General features: G+C 45.4%; 1 protein-coding gene across 1 annotated transcript in view; it reads left to right on the plus strand.

The window, feature by feature from the left end:
- Positions 1–1,239: 1,239 nt before the first annotated feature.
- The window catches only part of B3GNT2 (UDP-GlcNAc:betaGal beta-1,3-N-acetylglucosaminyltransferase 2), a 52,867-nt gene continuing 29,993 nt past the window's right edge, over positions 1,240–24,113 (plus strand). The window contains exon 1 of the mRNA XM_073554039.1: positions 1,240–1,426. The gene's annotated coding sequence lies outside the window, so the exon portion shown is untranslated. The remainder of the gene's footprint in view (positions 1,427–24,113) is intronic.

Genomic DNA, 24,113 nt, shown 5'->3' on the forward strand with positions numbered 1-24,113 from the left:
CACTACCTTCAGTAATAACCAGAGGGAGACGAAAAAGAGAATTTACAACACAGGTCCATATTCATGACCTTAATGAGCGGTACTACGTGACCGCACAGCACTGGATGAAGCTGTCGCGCCTGACAGGGATGCAGGAACTGAGGGTGAATATCGATGTCTTCTGGAAGCTGGCGGTTGCAGCTGTCACTACAGTGCTACAGCCGCCGGCTCCCCTTGTGTCCAGCATTTGAGCTGTGGTTCCGCGGACCGGCAACAGAACTGCAATGGCTCGGTCGTGGGCCGCGGACCGGTGGTTGGGGACCCCTGCACTACTATGTCGAAAAATTTTTTTTTTTACAAACTTTGGAATTTTTTTTCACCACCTGAAAAAAAAAGAACCTACACGTTTGGTATCTGCAAACTTGTAAATGACCTGGAGAAACGTAATGGCAGGTCAGTTTTAGCATTTAGTGAACATGGTTAAAAAAAAACAAAAAAACACACAATTGTGGGATTGCATTTTTTTTTCAAATTAAACCGCACTTGGAATTTTTTTTCCCATTTTCCAGTACATAATATGGTAAAACCAATGGTGTTGTTCAAAAATACAAACAAGCCCTCACATGGCCATATTGACAGAAAAATAAAAGTTATGGCTCTGGGAAGGAGGGGAGCGAAAATGAAAAAACACAAGGTGGTTAAGGAGTTAAAAAAATTGTGCTCCAAATTAAAATCACTCCAGGTTGTAAGGTGGGGGGGGGGACAGGTGCACATTTGAGTGAATTTTTTGCAACTTTTTAAAAGGTGGTATTTGATGAATCTGGTGAAACCATGTGGAAAACCATATTGCTGTAAGAAACAGAAAGTTATGAAAAAGAGAAGTTTAAAAAAAATGCAAATTGGATTTATTAAGAATCAATAAATCACTCATTGAAAGTTATTCCTGCCAAAAAATGAGACACATGCGAAGTTGACATGTAATGCAATCTGTCCCTGCCCAGGAGCACACTGCAGTCATAAAACCTAGCGGGTTCATTCTTCAGCCAATCAGAACGCAGCTTTCATTCTCGTGTACTTTCCCATTGGCTGCTGCGCACAACGGCGCACCCATTCCTTCTGCCTGTGAAGCGTGTCAGTAAGCGGAGGGGCGGGGCTGCAATGTTTTCTCAGAGAGACGTCACTCACTGTATGACACCGCCCATGTCTCGTTGGCTGTCCAATAAGGATGGAGTAAAGCTCAGCGCTCCGCCCCCCGGCTGTGAGTGACTCGCCGAGTCTCGCTGTGCGGTGCAATCTGTGGACGGCACTGGCTGCTGCGCGCTCGGACGGGGAGCTGCGGACTGGACCTCGGGCTTCACCCTCTTTAGGTGGCTGCGGGGAGATGAGGCAGCAGAGAGGATGATCAGACCCTGGCAACACTCACTGCACAGGAGCCGGCCCGCCCAAGGTATGTGTGCGCCCCGCGCTGCAACTGCTCCAGCGGCAACAGGGTGTCGGGTCCTCCCCGTGATGCAGCAGCGAGCGCCGCGGGCACATGCAGGTGGAGCAGACTCTATTACTTCCCAGCCGCCCGGATGTGGGGTCCTTCCCTGGATTCCCCTCCGGGGCTCAGGCGCTGGGTAACCCTTTAATTGCTGAGGTGTGGACTCTGCAGTGTTTGGCAGGAGGGCTGTGTACAGGGGCAGAGCGGAGGAGACCCTGCACGGAGATGGGGCTGATTGGAAGGACCCCCCCTCCTCCTGTGAATGTAGGGGCTCTGATCACTGAAGTTCCCCTGTGTTTTGTTTTTTTGTTTATTTTTACTTAATTAGGCAAAAGATAACTATTTACTCTCTGGACATTCTCACCAGGAGATATGACAATCGTATCATAGGTGGGGGTGTAACTGTAGGGGGTAGTCTAGTGCTTAGGGGGGATCCAAAAGCTTCCATAAGAGAAGAATACTGTTGAAGGTCTGTGATATTTGGGGGTCCTGTTAGAGATTTGGTATTGGGGTCCCAGAGCTTCAGATTACGCCACTGCTCGTAGGTGGATAGTCCAGTTTAATTCCAACGTTCATGTTTGTGTTCTGTTTTTTACAGCATGATGTATGTGTGTGTGTATATATATATTATAGTCCCAAAAAGACGCATCTGTTTTTGCTCCTAGTCACAGATCACCCATACAGCTCTGTACCTGTGTCTCCTCGCTTTTCTGTGCTCCCCACTGATTTTTCTTCCGTTTATTGCACACAAGAAGAACTGATATTAATCTGATCCAGATAACCGGTGAACAACGGTCCGTTTTTATTTACTTTTGTTTTTTTTGCATACATGTTAAATCAACAACTTCAGAGTGTGGACTTTTGGGGGTAGGAGCCCACAATCTGTCCCCATTGACTTTTATATTTTATGTATAATGAGCTCTTGAAAGCTGCTGCGTCTTTCATAAGGCGGTTGTGGTATTGAGGGACCCTCCCATTGGAACGGCAGAGATCATGCCTTTCCGTAAGCGCAATGTGCCCATACATAGGGTGATGGACCAAGTGGTGGTGAATTCAGGTTATGGAGGAAGCCCCCTCACAACACCCCACACTCCTTTTTCCTCCCTCATTTCCAAGCCTACCGAGCTCCTCAATTGTTCCTCCTTTTTTGTGGCGTTTGAGGTCTATGGAAGTTTTTCCTGCCGGTCTACTTGTCACACTGGCTTTTGGAATGGTCTATCCACCCATTACGCCCTCATCCATGAAGTGCCAGCTGATCAAAAGGCTCTTTCTGGACCTGCTTCATGAAAAGAGACACCCTGTGTCTTCCCCCTTATCTCCATGAACAATGGAGGACAACTTGCTCATCCTTTTCAAGACTAGGCTCTGAAAAAGCCACAAATGTTGTCTAGCTTTACGCCACTCTGTCACTTATTGTGCCTAGGGCTGGCTCAGATGAGCGCATGATTGGCCTTTGTGCACACACGGAGAGCGCATGGATCCTTATAGCCAGCTTTATGACACCGACTGAAGGCCGATATGGAAACCGTCAGCATGTTTGCTTATGTGGCCATACATACGTCAGAATCCAGCCTAAATGGATCCTAGTCCTCTATCAGGAGCCTTGTATATGCACCATGGAAGCACTGTCCTGTGTACTGTGATGACGGATGAACCTGCCCCCTTATGAGTATGGATGGTCTTTCTGCTCCCTCTGCTCAGCGTATACCCCAGCATTACAGATCCTGGGCCTGCGTCCTCTATGGGTGGATCTGGAGCCGCTGCACGGTGGTATATACTACGCCCTGGTCTCGGTACATCTGATTCTGTATATAGTAAAGCAACAACCTAAAAATATATTCAGCCGTGGCCAGGCCTGTTGTAACGTTCCATCCTCACGCTCGACACAGATGTAGCAGAACTGACTTTTTCTCTTTGATTTTTGGATAAGCAAGTGACACCTGTAGTATCTCTCCAAAGTAGATGGCATAGTGCCTATGGGCCCAGCGTAGCAGTGATGTGCAGCACGTTTTGCTATAGAGCCCTATTGCTTGTTGTGCTCCCAACCTGCAGTCCTATGTAAAACCATGATGGTGCAGTAACTGCATAACAGGCTGGGCTCTGCTGCATCTTTGTTTACTGCTGGCGAGTCTGAAATCTATTGGGTAGCGGGAAGGAGGGGAGAGACGGCTGTTCCACCGGTTGTGCGTGTCGGAGCACATATAGGTGTCTGCTTCATAACTAGTGAGTGTTTTTTTTCTTTGGAAGGGAATCAAGGAAACATTGTTGTGGCAACCACAAGTTTAATACCGTGTGGAAGGTTCTACACGTGGAGGTCTAGCAGAAGGGGTTAATTTAGGAGTTTCTCACTTGGATCAAACTTTGCTTTTTCCTGTTGAATAGGTCCGTTTTTTGGGCACAGACTGACGATCGTTGGGCATTAGAGACGAGTCGGTGTCCTTTACGTAAAGTGTCTCTTAACCTATGCGCACTGTTGTGCTGAAAGAGTATTTCCTCTGTGAGAAATCGTTGCTTTAAAGTGGTTTTCCCACAAATAAAGTTTACCATAATTTTAATCAATAGATCTTTGAAGAATAATTTCCACAATTGGATGTGTTTTTAAAAATAAAATGTTCCTGTGCTGAGAAAATCTTATAAATGTGCCCGTACTGTGTAATGGCTGTGTCTGATCCTACCACAGCTCCTGGGCAGGGGAGGATGCAAAAGAATATACATACCTGTATGGTCAGACACAGCCATTACACAGTAGGGGTACATGTATAAGATTATCTCCGCACAGGAACATTTTTTTTTAAAACCAGTTGTTGAAATTATTATTCCAAGATCTATTGGTTAAAATGTACTTTGATAGTTGGAAAACCCCTTTAAGGATTTTCCTGTGCGATATGGGAATGCAATTTTTTGATCTTTACATTTTTGTCATTTTTACTGCCAGATCTCACAGGTTCACATTTCATGGATGTATTTAGTGCAAAATATTAAAATGCATGTGATATGGGCCAAAAACAGTTGTTTTGTTTTTTGTTTTTTTTAATCTGTAATTGCGTTATCCATTTCCAAAATCCAATGGTAAGTTCAGAGGTTCTTGGAATATCACTCTCCACTTCTGGATGTGGCTGTAAGATTACATTGGCGATGTGTTTTGCTAATGGATGTCTCCTTGGAGTTGCTCTCCGGGGGCTGAGCGGGTGTCTCTTGAATTAATGTTTACAGCAGGTTGCTATCACAATAGGGTGGCATCTATTGAGCTCGGGCACTGTTATTTACCTGCGGTAATTTCATAGTGTTAAGTAATTGTGGGGAACACATTATTGCTAATCGTATAGGTGCGAAATGTTTTTTCGTTTTTCACTTGCCAAGGTGAAAATCTCAATATTGCACGCTGCTGCTGCTATCTACTGAACTGTGCCTGCCCCCGACTGACTGCTCCACAGGCACATACAGACATTTTCCAGCATGTTTTATAGAGAGAGCTGCTTGTATTTACTAAGCAACAGTAGTCTGGGGCATAACTACCGGCAAGTCATCCCCGCAGGAAATGATGAAACGGCCTGTGATAACCACTGAAAGTCATAAGGGGCCTCATTCAGATGTCTCTTCCACGCACGTGTTCTGTCCTTGCTGTTCACTAATGAAATATAGACTAATGGGAGGAGGCGCGAGTATCCGTCACAACCAACTGCATGTCCAGTCGGTTGTGCCGGAAAGTACCCTTGTTTTTTCTTCTGTCAGCAGGTATGGCACCCAATGGTTTCTAAATACAGCAACAAATCTATCAGCATGAGCAGCTCCCAACAGTTCCCCTCTCTCCTACCTTATAATGGGTACATGGCTCTGTTCACATGTTTGTGCTCCGTAGTGACCAGTGCTGTGGGGTCATAGATGAGATGAATCTGTGCTGCACTTTATGTACATGCTCAGTAGTGACCAGTGCTGTGGGGACGTAGATGAGATGAATCTGTGCTGCACTTTATGCACATGCTCAGTAGTGACCAGTGCTGTGGGGTCATAGATGAGATGAATCTGTGCTGCACTTTATGCACATGCTCAGTAGTGACCAGTGCTGTGGGGTCATAGATGAGATGAATCTGTGCTGCACTTTATGCACATGCTCAGTAGTGACCAGTGCTGTGGGGACGTAGATGAGATGAATCTGTGCTGCACTTTATGCACATGCTCAGTAGTGACCAGTACTGTGGAGTCGTAGATGAGATGAATCTGCTGTACTTTATGTACATGTTCAGTAGTGACCAGTGCTGTGGGGTCATAGATGAGATGAATCTGTGCTGCACTTTATGTACATGCTCAGTAGTGACCTGTACTGTGGGGTCGGAGTTGAGATGAATCTGTGCTGTACTTTATGTACATGTTCAGTAGTGACCAGTGCTGTGGAGTCATAGATGAGATGAATCTGTGCTGTACTTTATGTACATGTTCAGTAGTGACCAGTGCTGTGGAGTTGTAGATGAGATGAATCTGTGCTGTACCTGAGGTCCACACCATCAGGCTCTTCCGTCCCCTCTCCCTCAGGGTAGCGGTCATATACCGGCCCCCAGGCTCACCCACCCTCTTCCTTGACCACTTTTCAGCCTGGCTGCCACACTTCATGTCCTCAGAACTACCAACCCTCATCCTGGGAGACTTCAACATCCCCATTAACAGCCCTAATTCCACATCTGCATCCCAGCTTCTATCACTAACCACCTCTCTAGGCCTCTCACAGCTTTCAACCTCTGAGACACATAAGGACGGTAACACCCTTGATCTGGTCTTCTGCCGGCTCTGTTCAATCTCCCACCTAAACATCTCACCGCTTCCACTCTCTGACCACAACATTCTCTCCTTCACGCTCACAAATCCTCGTCCACCCCAGCTCATTCCTACCTACCACACAGTCAGAAATCTACAAGCTATTAACCCTCAGACACTTTCAGATTCCCTACACTCATCTCTGTCCCCAATCTCCTCTCTTTCCTGTCCTAATCTGGCTGTTCATCACTACAATGACACTCTTAGAAGCACCCTTGACCAAGTAGCTCCCCTCACCCTCAGAACCTCCAAACACAGAGTAAAAGAGCCCTGGCTCACATCGCAAACTCAACTTCTCCAGCGATGCTCCAGGAGTGCTGAACGCCTATGGAGAAAAACCCGCACACCAGAAGACTTCATCCACTTCAAATTTATGTTAAGAACCTATAACGCTGCCCTTCACCTTGCCAAACAGACCTACTTCACCACCCTGATCTCCTCACTAGCCAACAACCCCAAGAAACTTTTTGACACTTTTCACTCCCTCCTCAGGCCAAAAGCACAAGCCCCTATCACAGACGTTTGTGCTGATGACCTGGCCTCCCACTTTACAGAAAAAATAGATAATATCCGTCAAGAAATCTGCTCCCAACCACCAAGTGCTGTGACTCCCATCCCTTCCTACATCTCCCCTGGCTCACTCTCCACATTTGATCCCATAACAGAAGAAGAAGTCTCCAGACTCCTCTCTTCTTCTCGTCCAACTACATGCACTACCGACCCCATTCCCTCACATCTCCTCCAGTCTCTCTCTCCAGTCGTCACAACCCACCTAACTACAATCTTTAATCTCTCCCTCTCCTCGGGCATTTTCCCATCCTCCTTCAAACACGCCATCGTTACTCCACTACTAAAGAAACCTGCTCTCGACCCATCCTGCACAAACAACTACAGACCAGTCTCCAATCTCCCCTTCATCTCTAAACTTTTGGAACGCCTAGTTTACTCCCGCCTTACCCGTTACCTCTCCGTTCACTCCCTTCTAGACCCTTCACAGTCCGGCTTCCGCCCCCTACATTCGACTGAAACTGCACTCATCAAAGTGACCAATGACCTTCTGACAGCAAAACGTAACGGTGACCACTCTCTGCTCATTCTTCTTGACCTATCTGCAGCTTTCGATACTGTTGACCACCATCTCCTACTCTCTAGGCTCCAGTCACTAGGCATTAAGGACACTGCACTCTCCTGGTTCTCTTCCTATCTCTCTGACCGCTCCTTCAGTGTTTTGTTCTCTGGCTCCACGTCATCTCCTCTTCCTCTTGCTGTCGGGGTACCTCAGGGCTCAGTCCTTGGCCCCCTTCTTTTCTCTCTCTACACGGCCCCAATTGGACAGACCATCAGCAGATTTGGCTTTCAGTACCATCTTTATGCTGATGACACACAACTATACACGTCTTCCCCCGACCTTACCCCCGCTGTACTACAGAACGCCAGTGACTGTCTGTCCGCAGTCTCCAATATCATGTCCGCTCTCTATCTGAAACTCAACCTCTCCAAAACTGAACTTCTTCTGCTCCCGCCGTCTACTAACCTCCCTAAATCTGACATTTCCTTCTCCGTGGGTGGTACCACAATAACACCCCGGCAGCAGGTGCGCTGTCTGGGTGTTATGTTTGACACCAATCTCTCCTTTACATCCCATATACAATCCCTTGCCCGCTCTTGCCGCTTACACCTAAAAGAACATCTCTAGAATCCGCCCTTTTCTCACTATGGAAACAACAAAAACCCTCACTGTTGCATTGATCCACTCCCGCCTGGATTACTGCAACGCTCTATTAATTGGCCTCCCCGTCACTCGACTATCCCCTCTCCAGTCCATACTCAATGCAGCAGCCAGGATCGTCCATCTGGGTAATCGGTACTTGGACGCGTCCGCTCTTCGCCAGTCCTTACATTGGCTGCCCATTCATTATAGGATCCAATTCAAAGTACTTGTTCTCACCCACAAAGCTCTCCACAGTGCGGCACCCCCTTACATCTCTTCTCTCATTTCTGTCTATCGGCCTAGCCGATCGCTGCGCTCTGCAAACGACTTTCGACTAACCTCTGCACTAATCCGTACCTCCCACTCCCGACTCCAAGACTTCTCCCGTGCTGCTCCTATCCTCTGGAATGCTCTACCCCAAGAAATCAGGACTATCCACAATTTGCATAGTTTTAGGCGCTCCCTCAAAACACACCTGTTCAGAGCGGCCTATCACTTTCACTAATCAAAGTCATTCTCTGTGTAAGTGTGCGTGCGTAGCCCATTCACTATCTCCATCCATCCTTCACTCCTGCAAGATGGCTGGACCTTCATTGTAAATACACCATTGTAAATACACACCTGTACTCTGTATCTCCCTCACCTCATTGTAGATTGTACGCTCTCACGAGCAGGGTCGTCTTATTTCGTCTTATTTTGCTTTAATTATTGTATTGCTAGCGTTGTTACTTATGACTTGTGTTTTGAAACTGTTAAACTGTAAAGCGCTGCGGAATATGTTGGCGCTATATAAATAAAGATTATTATTATTATTATTATTATTATTATTATTATTATTATTATGTACATGTTCAGTAGTGACCAGTGCTGTGGAGTCGTAGATGAGATGAATCTGTGCTGTACTTTATGCACATGCTCAGTAGTGACCAGTGCTGTGGAGTCGTAGATGAGATAAATCTGTGCTGTACTTTATGTACATGTTCAGTAGTGACCAGTGCTGTGGAGTCATAGATGAGATGAATCTGTGCTGTACTTTATGTACATGTTCAGTAGTGACCAGTGCTGTGGAGTCGTAGATGAGATGAATCTGTGCTGTACTTTATGCACATGCTCAGTAGTGACCAGTGCTGTGGAGTCGTAGATGAGATAAATCTGTGCTGTACTTTATGTACATGTTCAGTAGTGACCAGTGCTGTGGGGTCATAGATGAGATGAATCTGTGCTGTACTTTATGCACATGCTCAGTAGTGACCAGTGCTGTGGAGTCATAGATGAGATGAATCTGTGCTGTACTTTATGTACATGTTCAGTAGTGACCAGTGCTGTGGAGTCGTAGATGAGATGAATCTGTGCTGTACTTTATGCACATGCTCAGTAGTGACCAGTGCTGTGGAGTCGTAGATGAGATAAATCTGTGCTGTACTTTATGTACATGTTCAGTAGTGACCAGTGCTGTGGGGTCATAGATGAGATGAATCTGTGCTGCACTTTATACACATGCTCAGTAGTGACCAGTGCTGTGGGGTCATAGATGAGATGAATCTGTGCTGCACTTTATGTACATGCTCAGTAGTGACCAGTGCTGTGGGGTTGTAGATGAGATGAATCTGTGCTGCACTTTATGTACATGTTCAGTAGTGACCAGTGCTGTGGGGTTGTAGATGAGATGAATCTGTGCTGCACTTTATGTACATGCTCAGTAGTGACCAGTGCTGTGGGGTTGTAGATGAGATGAATCTGTGCTGCACTTTATGTACATGTTCAGTAGTGACCAGTGCTGTGGGGTCATAGATGAGATGAATCTGTGCTGCACTTTATGCACCTGCTCAGTAGTGACCAGTGCTGTGGAGTCAGGGAAATTGAGGAGTCGGAGTCTGAGGTTTGGCATACCGACTCCACAGCCCTGGTTTTTAATTATGATAGATCCAAATCGCCCATACAAGTATATAGCACTGACTTTAGTATTGTTAGAGAAGCTTTAGGCTACGTGCACACGCTGCGGATTGGGGTGTGGATTTGGCCGCGCGGATTTTGTAAAATCCGCAGGTAAATATGCAGGTCAAAAGACCTGCGGATTGCTCTGCGGTTTTGCCCTGCGGTTTTTCATCTCCACAATGGAGGAGATGGCAAACCGCAGTGGAATCCGCAGAAAGAATTGACATGTCAATTCTTTCTGCGGTTTCAAAACCGCAGGAAAACCGTGCAGAAAAATCCGCACCGTCTGCACTGCGGTTTTTTATTCCCATAGGGAATAATGGTACTGTACACCGCAGCAAAAACTGCTGCGGAACAGCAGCAGAATCCGCAGCGTGTGCGCCACACACCCTTACTTTTTTTTTTTTCTGAATGGTAAAAATTCCCCCCCCCCCCCCCCCATGAAAATCTGATCCAAAACACTGATAACAATTGTTCTTTTATGTATCTGGAAAAAAAATAGCAACTTGTAGCTTCATTTAAAGTTCTATTCACACACAGTTTGGGGTATATATTGAAGTTTATGTATGCATCAATGTATTTAAGGTGTTTTTTGTTTTTTTTTTCTAATGGGAGGGGAAGTTCACTTTTATTAACAGTTGCTCTGTTCATCAATATTAGTGATTTAAGGAATGTATTAGTAATTTAACTTTTGCACTGTTATAAAGTTTTTGTTGCTTAAATAAAAGTTTGATTTTAAAAAGTTATATACACTGCTCAAAAAAATAAAGGCAACACTCAAATAACACATCCTAGATCTGAATGAATTAAATATTCTCATCGCATACAAAATCACACAAACATCATCAATGGAAATCAAATTTATTAACAAATGGAGGCCTGGATTTGGAGTCACACACAAAATTAAGTGGAATGTAATGTTCTTAAAACAAGTCAAAATGAGGCTCAGTATTGTGTTTGGGGCCTCCACGTTGCCTGTATGACCTTGCTACAACGCCTGGGCATGCTCATCATGAGGCGGCGGATGGTCTCCTAAGGGATCTCCCAGACCTGGACTAAAACATCTGCCAACTCCTGGAAGTCTGTGGTGCAACGTGACGTTGGTGGATGGAGCGAGACATGATGTCCCAGATGTGCTCAATCGGATTCAGGTCTGGGGAATGGGCGGGCCAGTCCACAGCTTCAATTCCTTCATCTTGCAGGAACTGCTGACACACTCCAGCCACATGAGGTCTGGCATTGTCCTGCATTAGGAGGAACCCAGGGCCAACCGCAGCAGCATATGGTCTCACAAGGAGTCTGATGATCTCATCTCGGTACCTAGTGGCAGTCAGGCTAACTCTGGCGAGCACTTGGAGGGCTGTGCGGCCCTTTAAAGAAATTCCACCCCACACCATTACTGACCCACTGCCAAACCGGTCATGCGGAAAGATGTTGCAGGCAGCAGATCGCTCTCCATGGCGTCTCCAGACTGTCACATCTGTCACATGTGCTCAGTGTGAACCTGCTTTCATCTATGAAGAGCACAGGGCGCCAGTGGCGAATTTGCCAATCCTGGTGTTCTGTGGCAAATGCCAAGCGTCCTGCATGGTGTTGGGCTGTGAGCACAACACCCATCTGTGGACGTCGGGCCCTCAGACCATCCTCATGGAATTGATTTCTAACTATTTGTGCAGACACATGCACATTTGTGGCCTGCTGGAGGTCATTTTGCAGGGCTCTGGCAGTGCTCCTCCTGTTCCTCCTTGCAGAAAAGTGGAGATAGCGGTCCTGCTGCTGGGTTGTTAGCCACCTACTGCCACTTCAACGTCCCCTGGTGTACTGGCCCGTCTCCCAGTAGCGCCTCCAGCCTCTGGACACTACGCTAACAGACGCAGCAAACCACCTTGCTACAGCTCGCATTGATGTGCCATCCTGGATGAGCTGCACTACCTGAGCCACTTGTGTGGGTTGTAGAGTCTGTCTCATGCTACCACGGGTGTGAAAGCACAATCAACATTCAAAAGTGACCAAAACATCAGCCAGAAAGCATTGGTACTGAGATGTGGTCCACACCTGCAGAACCACTCCTTGTGCGTGTCTTTAGAATTGCCAATAATTTCCATCTGTTGTCTATTCCATTTGCACAGCAGCATGTGAAATTGATTGTCAATCAGTGTTGCTTCCTACGTGGATAGTTTGATTTCACACAAGTTTGATTTACTTGGAGTTATATTCTGTTTAAGTGTTCCCTTTATTTTTTTGAGCTGTGTGTGTGTGTGTGTGTGTGTGTGTGTGTGTGTGTGTGTGTGTGTGTGTGTGTGTGTGTGTTTGTATATATGTGTATATATAATTTTTTTTTTCTCTTTAAGTCGAAAGCATCCCATAAACTGGGGGTGGGGGGATTAGGGGTTGTCTTCCATTGCAGTTTCGATGTGGTCTTTTGTAGCAGAATTGATCCTATATGCGACTAGGATTCTCCCATGAAGCAAAGAGAGATTGACCTACTACTTATTCTTAGTGCTGACTTTGCAATTTTCAGTGCACATGGTGTAATCTGCTGAAAAACCACAAAGCAGCGTAGCAATTTGGTGAAAAATGGGAAATGTCTGCTACAAGGGGATGTCTGGGCAAAATAAAACTTTTCCCAAGGAAAGGGAGATGTGTTAAAAAAACAAACCCAGGCCTACTCGCCTACTGGGATCCAGTGCCGGCTGCTTCGGGGTCTGAGAAGAGACGTGAAGCTGTGATGTCACTTTCATCAGCCGGTGGACCGCTGCAGCTTGTGATTGACTAGAGTGGCAGATGACTTTGAGTAGAACATGATACTAAAATATCCGATGACACAGTGCTCAAGTTATGACTGCTGCACCCCACCATTCACTGCACACAGTGGTCCTGCAGCTGATGGAATGGTGCATCATCGCTTCCTAACTCTGCACAGGCACTGGATCCATGTGGGTACCAGTAGGTGAACATGGTAGCATTTATTTCTTTCTAATCGCATCACCTGCAAAAAGTTTGTTCGTCTTTTTTTTTTTTTTTTTTTCTTCTTCCATATGAGAATTTTGTTGAAATTGTTTTTTAAAATTGTGTGTTATCCTCAATTCAAGTGGCTGTCGGGGCCTACGTCTGAATGTGCTGACACTAATAATGCAGCTCTGTTGGACATAATTTTCACCCATACCTGCCTATTTGAGGCAGACTCCAAAATGGGGTATTCCTCTCCCTGTTACAAGTGGATTTACTATAATTATGATCTGGACTAAGAAAAGTAGCTATAAAAATTCTCCATTAAACTCTGTGCACACGGTGCGGTTTCTACTGCGGATTTGCCGCTGCGGATCTGCAGCAGAACTGCAGGTGATGTACAGTACCATTATAGCCTATGTGTAAAAAAAAAAAAACCCGCTGTGCACATGCTGCGGATTTTTCTGCAGGAAAAAAAAAGCAGCATGTCACTTCTTTTGTGCGGTTTTGCTGCAGTTTTCCACCTGCTCCATTCTACAAATCCGCAGGTGGAAAACTGCAGTGGAAAACCGCAGTAAAACTGCAAAAAAAAAAAAGGAAGAAATCCGCAGGAAAAATGCATGTCATTTGACCTGCGGATTTAGTAAAATCCGCAGGAGGATCCGCATCGTGTGCACATAGCCTTACAGTGGTATTCTATAGCACTGTGCTGCCCAAAAGAGCAGCACATCATCCTCTTTAAACACAACCTTTACTGCCAGGAACAATATTAGGCTGTGTGGTCACGTTGCGTTTTTTAAGCGTTTCCGCCGTGTCTTCCCCCCTCAGTGGAAACGCTTAAACGCATCCCCATGCAAATCTATGAGATTCCGCAGTTGCTGTGCCCATGCTGTGGATTTTCCCGCTGCGGAATCGCATAGCTGTAAAATCTGCAGCATGTCCATTCTTGCTGCAGAATCGCGGCAATTCCGCACCCATAGGATTGCGTTGAAAACGCTCACTTTACGCATGTGGATATGCCCACCATGCGTAAAGTGAGTACTTCATGTGCGGATGGTACCCAGGGTCTGGAGGAGAGGAGACTCTCCTCCAGGCCCCCTAGGTACCATAATCCAGTTAATCCTATTTTTAACTTAAAAAAATAGGGACATACTTACCCTTTGATGGCCCCCGGAGTCCTCCTGCCTCTCAGCCACGCTGCCGGTACGTTCCGTTCCCAGGGATGCATTGCGCTAATGACCTGAGATGACGTTGCTGTCTCGCGAGCGTGACGTCACAAAGGTCCTTCGTGCAAAGCATCCCTGGGAACGGAACGTACGGGCAGCGCCGCTGAAGAGATCGGGGGGCCGTCGAAGGTGAGGATAACAATATTTATTTTTTATTTTTATCATCCTATCTTTTACTACTGATGCCGCAAAGGCAGCATCAATAGTAAAAAGTTGGTCACACTTGCCAAGCACTATGCTTGACAAGTGTGACCAACCTGTCAATCACATTTCCAAGCGATGCTTCAAATCACTTGGAAAAGCGCTAGCATTCTGCAAGCTAAAAACGCTAGTGTTTGCGGGAAAACGCATGCGAATTCCACATGCGTTTTACCCGCAGCAGGGAGTTGTGGAAATGCTGCAGACATTTCCGCAGCATTTCTGCTAAGTGGGCACTTAGCCTAACAGTTTGTTCAGTGTGCGTCGTTGCATTTGCTCAAACTCCTGAAAAGTCACTTAAAAAAAAGAAAAAGTGAAACTCTTGCTATGTGTTTCTATTGTAAAAACATATATATATATATATATATATATATATATATATATATATATATATAATTTTTTTTTTTTTTAAAGCATCAGCTTATGAAAATCCTCCAGGGGGGGGGGGGAAGCGTGCATGTCACTTCAAGTGGCTACTTTTGGAAATTGCTCTTGAAAGGCACTGGCCAATAGAAAGGGCGTAACAGTTTTTCAAAACACTTGAAAAAGCTCTGCAAAAGTGCCTCCGACCTCCTTTTAATTTTTTTTTTTCTTTTAATGATGTCAATGGCACAAAGAACAAGCACTCCCAGTGTTGCAGTGTGTTGCTATACTGCGGGCTGTTTCCACTTGACCTCGAGTTACTCGGTCAATAATTAACTTTAATGTTCATCAGCCATCATGTGAGCGCAGAGAAGAATGTGAAGTGGGTTATTGAGAAGTCAGATGATGGGGTCTGTCAGGAGGCTCTGATTATATTTCTATTCATAAACCTGGAGAGTTTTGTGTCTAGTGCCACCTAACCTGATCCTTCTTTCTGTTCACAGCAGGGGTGGGGAACCTTAAGCCCTCGGGCCATTTACGGCCCCCAACCTGCAGGTTCCCAGGGACCACCGTGCTCAGGACAGCAATTGTTTTGATGGCCACCGGCCCTTTAATTTCTTCTTGTTCTGCGAGCATGCGCCCGCAGCATTCACCGCTGCATGCTGCAATGAAAGATTAATTCCTCAGGCGAGCCAGTGCCAGCATCAGGACGGACTTTGTGGTCGGCGTGATCATGCTATTTGCTCTCCTGCCATAGTAAGATACAACAGCATCTCCTGGAATGTGCATTCTGCGCCCCCCGCGTGACGTGTTGTGGTGCAGGCCCCCCACCCCCGTGTGACGTGTATACCATACATTTCCTACTGCTTGAGTTCTATGAATGTAATGCATCCAATGAGGAGTGTCCCATCATGTGGAGATTTGCAGCTTAATTTTTGCCTAAGGCCTCTTTCACACTTCAGTTTTTTACAATCAGTCACAATCCGCCAGGTTTTGAAAAAAAACGGATCCTCAATTTTTTTTGAGGATCCGTTTTTTTCCCCATTGACTTGCATTAATGGCGGATTGTGACGGATTGCTGTCCGTTGCATCCGTTTTTTTTGAGGATCCGCCAAAAGTTGCTGTCCGTCACCATCCTCAAAGATTTCAAAACGGAGCTTGTAACGTTTTTTTCTCTGGCGGATCCTCCAGACACTCTTTTAACCCGACATTCTTTCTGGGTGCCGGACAAAAAAAAAAAAAAAAATCCCTCTCCCTCTCCCTCTCCCTCTCCCTCTCCCTCTCCCTCTCCCTCTCCCTCTCCCTCTCCCTCTCCCTCTCCCTCTCCCTCTCCCTCTCCCTCTCCCTCTCCCTCTCCCTCTCCCTCTCCCTCTCCCTCTCCCTCTCCCTCTCCCTCTCCCTCTCCCTCTCCCTCTCCCTCTCCCTCCTATCCTGTGCCATCCGTTCACATCAGTTAAGCACGGATCCGCTTGTCTGACTTTTTGGCGGATTTGAACTGATGCAAAAAACTGAAGTGTGAAAGAGGCCTAACCGACCGCTGCGCTCTGCAAACTACTTTCGACTAACCTCTGCACTAATCCGCACCTCCCACTCCCGACTCCAAGACTTCTCCCGCGCTGCGCCAATCCTCTGGAATGCTCTACCCCAAGAAATCAGGACTATCCACAATTTGCACAGTTTCATGCGCTCCCTCAAAACACATTTGTTCAGAGCGGCCTATCACGCTCACTAATCAAAGTAATTCTATGTGTAAGTGTGTGTGTAGCCCATTCACTATCTCCATCCATCCCTCACTCCCTCAAGATAGCGGGACCTTCATTGTAAATACATCACTGTAAATACACACCTGTACTTTGTATCTCCCCAACCTCATTGTAGATTGTAAGCTCTCACGAGCAGGGTCGTCTTATTTTGCTTTAACCCCTTTCTGTCATGTGACGTACTATCCCGTCCATGTGCCCTGGGACTTAATACCCAGGGACGGGATAGTACGTCACAGCGATCAGCGGCGCCTACGTGGTGAGCGCCGCTGATCGCGGCCGGGTGTCAGCTGATTATCACAGCTGACACCCAGCACAATGTGTCAGGGGCGGTCACGGACTGCCCCCGACACGTTAACCCCTTGCACACCGCGATCAAACACGATCACGGTGTATTGGGGGTTAAAGGGAAGCATCGGCAGGTAGGGCGCTCCATCCCTGCAGGTCCCCGAATGCAAGATGGCGGCGGGGACCTTCTGGGGCCTGCAGGGAGCTGGCTTCCTCAGTGCCTGCAAAGCGCAGGCAAGGAGGAAGCCTTGTGCCATGCCTGTGACAGATCGCTGATCTGTCACAGTGATCTGTGATGTGACATATCAGCGATCTGTAAAAGGACAGTGATGTCCCACCTGGGACATTGCAATAAAGTTTAAAAAAAAAAAAAAAGTGTAAATTTATTTAGCTTTTTCTTTCTTTTTTTTTTTTTTTTTTTTTATTAAAAAAAAAAAAAATATTCCCTAATTCATTTTTTGGAAATAAATAAAAAAAATTAAAGTACACATTTGGTATCGCTGCGTCCGTAGCGACCCGCCCTATAAAACTGTCCCATTAATTAACCCCTTTAGCTCCATCCCTTAAAAATAAAAAACGAAGCAAAAAATGTTTTCATACCGCCAAACAAAAAGTGCAATAAAGCGCGATCAAAAAGACGCATATAAATATCCATGGTACTGCTGAAAACGTCATCTTGTCCCGCAAAAAACGAGCCGCCATACAGCATCAGCAAAAAAAATAGTTATAGCTCGCAGAATAAAGCGATGCAAAAATAATTATTTTTTTATAAAAAATTGTTTTTATTGCATAAAAGCGCCAAAACTTGAAAAAGCGACTTAAATGAGGTATCGCTGTAACCATACTGACCTGAAGAATAAAGCCGCTTTATCAATTTTACCGCAGGTGGAACGGTGTAAACGCATCCCTCCAAAAGAAATTCATGAAACGCTGGTTTTTGTTCATTCTGCGTCCCAAAAATCGGAATAAAAAGCGATCAAAAGATGTCACGTGCCCGAAAATGATACCAATAAAAACGCCAACTCGTCCCGCAAAAAATAAGACCTCACATGACTCGGTGGGTCAAAATATGGAAAAATTATAGCTCTCAATATGTGGTGATGCAAAAACTATTTTTACAATAAAAAGCGTCTTTTAGCGTGTGACAGCTGCCAAACATAAAAACCGCCATAAATAGTAAATCAAACCCCCCGTTATCACCCCCTTAGTTAGGGAAAAATAATAAAATTAAAAGAAAATGTATTTCCATTTTAACGTTAGGGTTAAGGCTGAGATTAGGGTTAGGGGTGTGTTGGGGTTAGGGTTGGAGTTAGAATTGGGGGTTTCCACTGTTTGGGCACATCAGGTGCTCTCCAAATGCAACATGGCGTCTGATCTCAATTCCAGCCAATTCTGCGTTGAAAAAGTCAAATGGTGCTCCTTCCCTTCCAAGCTCTGCCATGCGCTCAAACAGTGTTTTACCCCCACATATAGGGTATCGGCCTACTCAGGACAAAGTGCAAAACAACTTTTGGGGTCCAATTTCTCCTGTTACACTTAGAAAAATAAAAAATTGGGAAAAAATACGATTTTATTTTCATGCCCGGGCATTATAAACTTCTGTGAAGCCCTTGAGGGTTCAAAGTGCTCACCATATATCTAGATAAGTTCCTTGGGGGGTCTAGTTTCCAAAATGGAGTCACTTGTGGGAGGTTTCCACTGTTTAGGTACATCAGGGACTTTCCAAACGCGACATGGCGTCTGATCTCAATTACAGCCAATTTTGCATTGAAAGTCAAACGGCGCTCCTTCCCTTCCGAGCTCTGCCATGCGCCGAAACAGTGGTTCCCCCCACATATCAGGTATCAGCGTACTCAGGACAACTTGCACAATAACTTTTGCAGTCCAATTTCTCCTGTTACCCTTGGTAAAATTAAAAAAAATTGAACTTGAAGTAATTTTTTTTGTGAAAAAAAGTTAAATGTTCATTTTTTTTTTTTTAAAACATTCAAAAAATTCCTGTGAAGCACCTGAAGGGTTAATAAACTTCTTGAATGTGGTTTTGAGCACCTTGAGGGGAGCAGTTTTTAGAATGGTGTCACTTTTGGGTATTTTCTATCATATAGACTCCGCAAAGTGGCTTCAAATGTGATGTGGTCCTTAAAAATAAAATGGTGTTGCAAAAATGAGAAATCGCTGGTCAACTTTTAACCCTTATAACTTCCTAACAAAAAAAAATTTTGGTTCCAAAATTGTGCTGATGTAAAGTAAACGTGGGAAATGTTATTTATTATGTTTTTGTGTGCCGTATCTGTGATTTAAGGGCATAAAAATTCAAAGTTGGAAAGTTGCGAAATTCTCAAAATTTTTGCCAAACTTCCATTTTTTTCCACAAACGCAAGTTATATGAATGAAATTTTACCACTAACATGAAGTACAATATGTCACGAGAAAACAATGTCAGAATCACCGGGATCCATGGAAGCATTTCATTTATTACCTCATAAAGGGACAGTGGTCAGAATTGTAAAAATTGGCCCGGTCATAAACATGCAAACCACCCTTGGGGGTAAAGAGGTTAATTATAGTATTGTTAACTTTGTTACTTATGTTTTGAAACTGTAAAGCGCTGTGGAATATGTTGGCGCTATATAAAGATGATTTATTATTATTATTACCGTATATACTCGAGTATAAGACGACACCCCTAATTTTGCCACAGCCACAAAAAACTGGGAAAACTTATTGACTCGAGTATAAGACTAGGGTGGGAAATGCTCCATAGATTATTCTCCCATATGCTGCCCCCATAAGAAGCTCCATAGATTGTTCCCCCATATACTGCCCCCATTAGAAGCTCCATATTGTTCCCCCATATACTGCCCCCATTAGAAGCTCCATATTGTTCCCCCATATACTGCCCCCATTAGAAGCTCCATAGATTGTTCCCCCATGTGCTGCTGCTGCATGTAAAAATAAAAAAAAATGACATGCTCACCTCTCCGTCGCTGGGTGTCAGATACTCACCTGTCCTTCGTCCATGGCTGCTCACCGCTATCTGCCACGTCATCGGTCAGTGACGTTCAGACTGCAGGGGGTGCGGCGCGCACTAACCACGTCACCGCGCCCTCTGCTGTCTGAAGTCCCTGACCGATGACAGACAGCAGCAAGCAGCCATGGACGTAGGACAGGTGAGTATCGCTATACTTACCCGTCCTGACGCTGTCTCTTGAGCCTCCAGCTTCTCCGCGCTCTCTCTTCCTGCGTTCAGCGGTCATGTGATACCGCTCATTAAAACTCATGAATATGCGCATATTCATGAGTTTTAATGAGCGGTACCACATGACCGCTGAAGGCAGGCAGAGAGAGCGCGGAGAAGCTGGGGGCTCAAGAGACAGCGTCAGGATGGGTAAGTATGACCTGACACCCCCGCTCCCCCTCCCCCACTGACCCCCGGTGTATATGACTCGAATATAAGCCAAGAGGGGGACTTTCAGACCAAAAAAAGGGCTGAAAATCTCGGCTTATATTCGAGTATATACGGTATTATTATTATTTATTGCCAGAGCTGTATATATTGAGACCACTGCACAGTTTCATAAAAATCAGCTTCTCTACATGTCTAACAGCCATTCCATTCCAGTGTCAGTTGAATTCCAACCAGAGTACACCTCATTCTACTTAATGTGCTTCTGATTAGGTGATCACCTGAACCAAATCTTATGTAACGAAGGAAAGTATAAAAAAACCCTGCTGTGGTGTTAACAATCCTCTTGCAATAGGACAAGGTGGATGGCAAAACATGTGCTAGTAGTATCCCAAAAGTAATAGGAATGAAAAAATAACTTGTAACCATGCCAAAGGAGTTGAAAAGAAAAGTTATGAGTGAGGAAAAGAAGGGCTCCATTCTGGCTTTACAGGCAGAGGGATACAGTGAGTGTCATGTTGCCTCCATCCTTAAAATTTCTAAGACGGCAGTCCATTACAACAAGGTCAAGCTGCAGACATTGGGGACAGCAAAGCTACAGACAGGCAGAGGGCGAAAACGACTCTCCACTGACCGGGATGACCGTCATCTTATTCAAATGTCACTCAGCAGCCACAGGATGATATCAAGTGACCTACAAAAGGAATGGCAAATGGCAGCTGGGGTGAAGTGCATGGCAAGAGCAGTTTGTAACAGGCTTCTAGAGGCAGAGCTCAAGTCATGTAAAGGTAGTAAAAAGTCTTTCATCAATGAGAAGCACAGGAGAGCCAGGATGAAGTTTTCCAAAAACCATAAGGATTGGACCATAGAGGACTGGAGTAAGGTAATCTTCTGATGAGTCTAATTTTCAGCTTTATCCAACACCTGGTCGTCTAATGGTTAGACGGAGACCTGGAGAGGTGTACAAGCCACAGTGTCTTGCACCCACTGTGAAATTTGGTGGAGGTTCGGTGATGATCTGGGGATGCTTCAGCAAGGCTGGAATTGGGCAGGTTAATCTTTGCGAAGGACGTATGAATCAAGCCGCATACAAGGTTATCCTGGAAAAACAGTTGATTCCTTCTGCTCAGGCAATGTTCCCCAACTCTGAGGACTGGTTTTTCCAGCAGGACAATGCGTCATGCCACAGAGCTAGGTCAATCAATGTGTGGATAAAGGACCACCACATCAAATCCCTGTCATGGCCAGCCCAATCTCCAGACCTGAACCCCATTGGAAACCTCTGGATTGTAGTCGAGAAGAAGATGGATAGTCACAAGCCATCAGACAAAGAACTGTTTAAATTTTTGTACTAGGAGTGGCATAAGGTCAACCAAAAGCAGTGTGAGACATTGGTGGAAAGCATGCCAAGATGCATGAAAGCTGTGATTAAAAATCATGGTTATTCCACAAAATATTGATTTCTGAACTCTTCCTGAGTTAAAACATTAGTATTGTTGTTTCTAAATGATTATGAACTTGTTTTCTTAGCATTATTTGAGGTGTGCAAGCTCTGCATTATTTTGACCATTTCTCATTTTCTGAAAATAAATACAAAATTTAGTGCTTGGAATTCGGAGACATGTCAGTAGTTTTATAGAATAAAAGAGCAATTTACATTTTACTAAAAACTATACCTATAAAGAGAAAAATCTGACAAACCAAAAACTTTGCTGTGGTCTCTATTTTTCCAGAGCTGTATGTGAGTATAACTTACTGCTGCGAGTACTTTACAAAACTTATCACAGAGAGTCGTCGCCTGCACTCCACACCAACGCAGATCTGGAAAAGTAGTTGAGTAGCAACAACGTCAATAACGCCTAATATTACAGCCGCACCAAAGAGAAGCGATTCCAGCCATCTCATTAGTCCTTTCAAGTTGATAATGTTGAAATGCACCTGCTTAACAATCCAAATGACCCATGGCAGAAAAAAGTTCCCCCACCCCTGTTTTATGGGAACAATTGGGACACCTCCCATATATAGACATATATATAGATATTGTAGTTCCTGTTATCTGTAACTTTGTGTTAGGATGTTATTTGTACAGCACAATAAGTGGACCTTTTGGAGTGTGGAGGTTGGGGGAAAGGTAATAGTCTTGTAAGGGGTCAACGTGCAGCATTTTGTGGGAAAGAACACTGGAAACCCATCACTAGGATGTCTCCTAAGTTTCCATTTATTAGTATGGGGGGGCGGTGATGGTTTTGAAGCATGGAGGGCTTGTGACTGACGTGTGCACCATTCTCTGGAGGACTTGTGACTGACATCTGCACCATGCTCTGTCACCACTTTTCCCACAGTGACTTACAATGTACCAGAAACTGGAAGTCATTTAGAGGAAGTTTCTCTAATCTAGTAAAAATGTGACTGACTGTGGAAACTGTGAGTCATTCCATAGTGTGTCATGGTGCAGAGACATTGGTGCTTCCAGGAGTCCTGGGCCTTTTGCGGCTTTCACACATCCGGCTTTTTGAATCCGGCACGATGCGGCGAAATTTGGAACAACCGGATGCGGTTTTGTCCCATAGAGTTGTATTGTCGCCGCACCGTGCCGGATGGGTATGCGGCGCATCCGGTTTTTGCCGGATACGGCAAGAAGTAGCCATCCGGCGTCTGCAAAAAACGTTCGCTGCAACGTTTTTTTTTTACAGCGCCAGACCGGTTTTTCTCACAGCGCATGCGCACAGACTGAGTCTCGCGCTGCTCTTTTAAATGTGGGCGCCACCGTATCCGGCCACACAGGCATCCGGTGTCTCCGGCACATCCCGGATCCACCCCTACGGCTTTTCGTCTCACGGCGCCGGAGACACAAAGCCGGATGTGTGAAAGAAGCCTAAGGGTGCCGTCTCACCAAACGATGCACCAGTGATCCCGACAACGATACGACCTGGTCAGGATCACTGGTGCATCGCTACATGATCGCTGGTGAGCTGTCAAACAGGCAGACACACCAGCGAACAGGACCAGCGAGGACGCTGGTATCCAAGGTAAATATACCAGGAGACCAACGATCAAAAAATGGCCCAGGACACTCCTGCACGATCAGCGATACCCGGCAGGGGGGCCGGTCGCTGATGCGTGCCACACACAGCGAGATCGCTGATGCGTCACAAAATCAGCAATCTCGCTATGTGTGATGGGCCCCTTATTCTAAACACATAACATGGCCCAATTCATATAACTATATCCCATCCATAATATTGGTGTGGGACGTTCGTACCTTAGGTGGTCCCAATCAATTTGCCATACCTCCTAACATATCCCTTGCCCAGGAGTGTGACATGCTGGATCTTTTTGTTTTTCTTTCCTATAACTTTGCCCTTTTCAGGCCATGCCACATCTAGCTCTAAACCTGCATGTGTGCTTGAGACACTCTGCACCACCTGATGACTTTAAGAGAAATCCTCCTTTCCGGGATGTTTCAGAGAATGTCTTTTTTTCTAAAGAGAAACTAATTAAGGAACTACTATTAAAATTTAGAGTACCGGAAGGAGTTACTATATTTGCGTGTGCCACTACATGAGGATATTGGTACATGTGTTTGCTGCTGCATAAAACCGAAAAGGTGAAATTGGTAAACTTTTGAGGTTTTATACGAATAGGGCTTAAAGTTAGAGGCAGTAACTGGGGCATTTGCCCCTAATGCTCGCTGTTGAGGGACTAAGCGTGGGATGTGGGAGACCAAAAAATGCATTTTGGGATTATTCAGATTTTTGAGTACAGACCACAATGCACTGTGTGGCCACAAGTTTGCTGACCGGAGCATGACTGCTTCATATATTTCTATATAGCGGTCACGCTCAGGTCGGGAGAGCCGCAGCCAGTTCATGCATTGCCGTCTGTGCTCAGTCTGATTTGCACAGATGTCTTCATAAGCCCTTACTGGGGGAATTTAGATACAGGATGCGAGGCTGGACATTGACCCTTTTTGCCCCAGATGAAAAGCTCATCCAGAACTCTGATA

Source organism: Dendrobates tinctorius, unplaced genomic scaffold (assembly GCF_039654945.1).
Source record: "Dendrobates tinctorius isolate UK_male_01 unplaced genomic scaffold, ASM3965494v1 ptg000205l, whole genome shotgun sequence".
NCBI classification, from domain to species: Eukaryota; Metazoa; Chordata; class Amphibia; order Anura; family Dendrobatidae; genus Dendrobates; species Dendrobates tinctorius.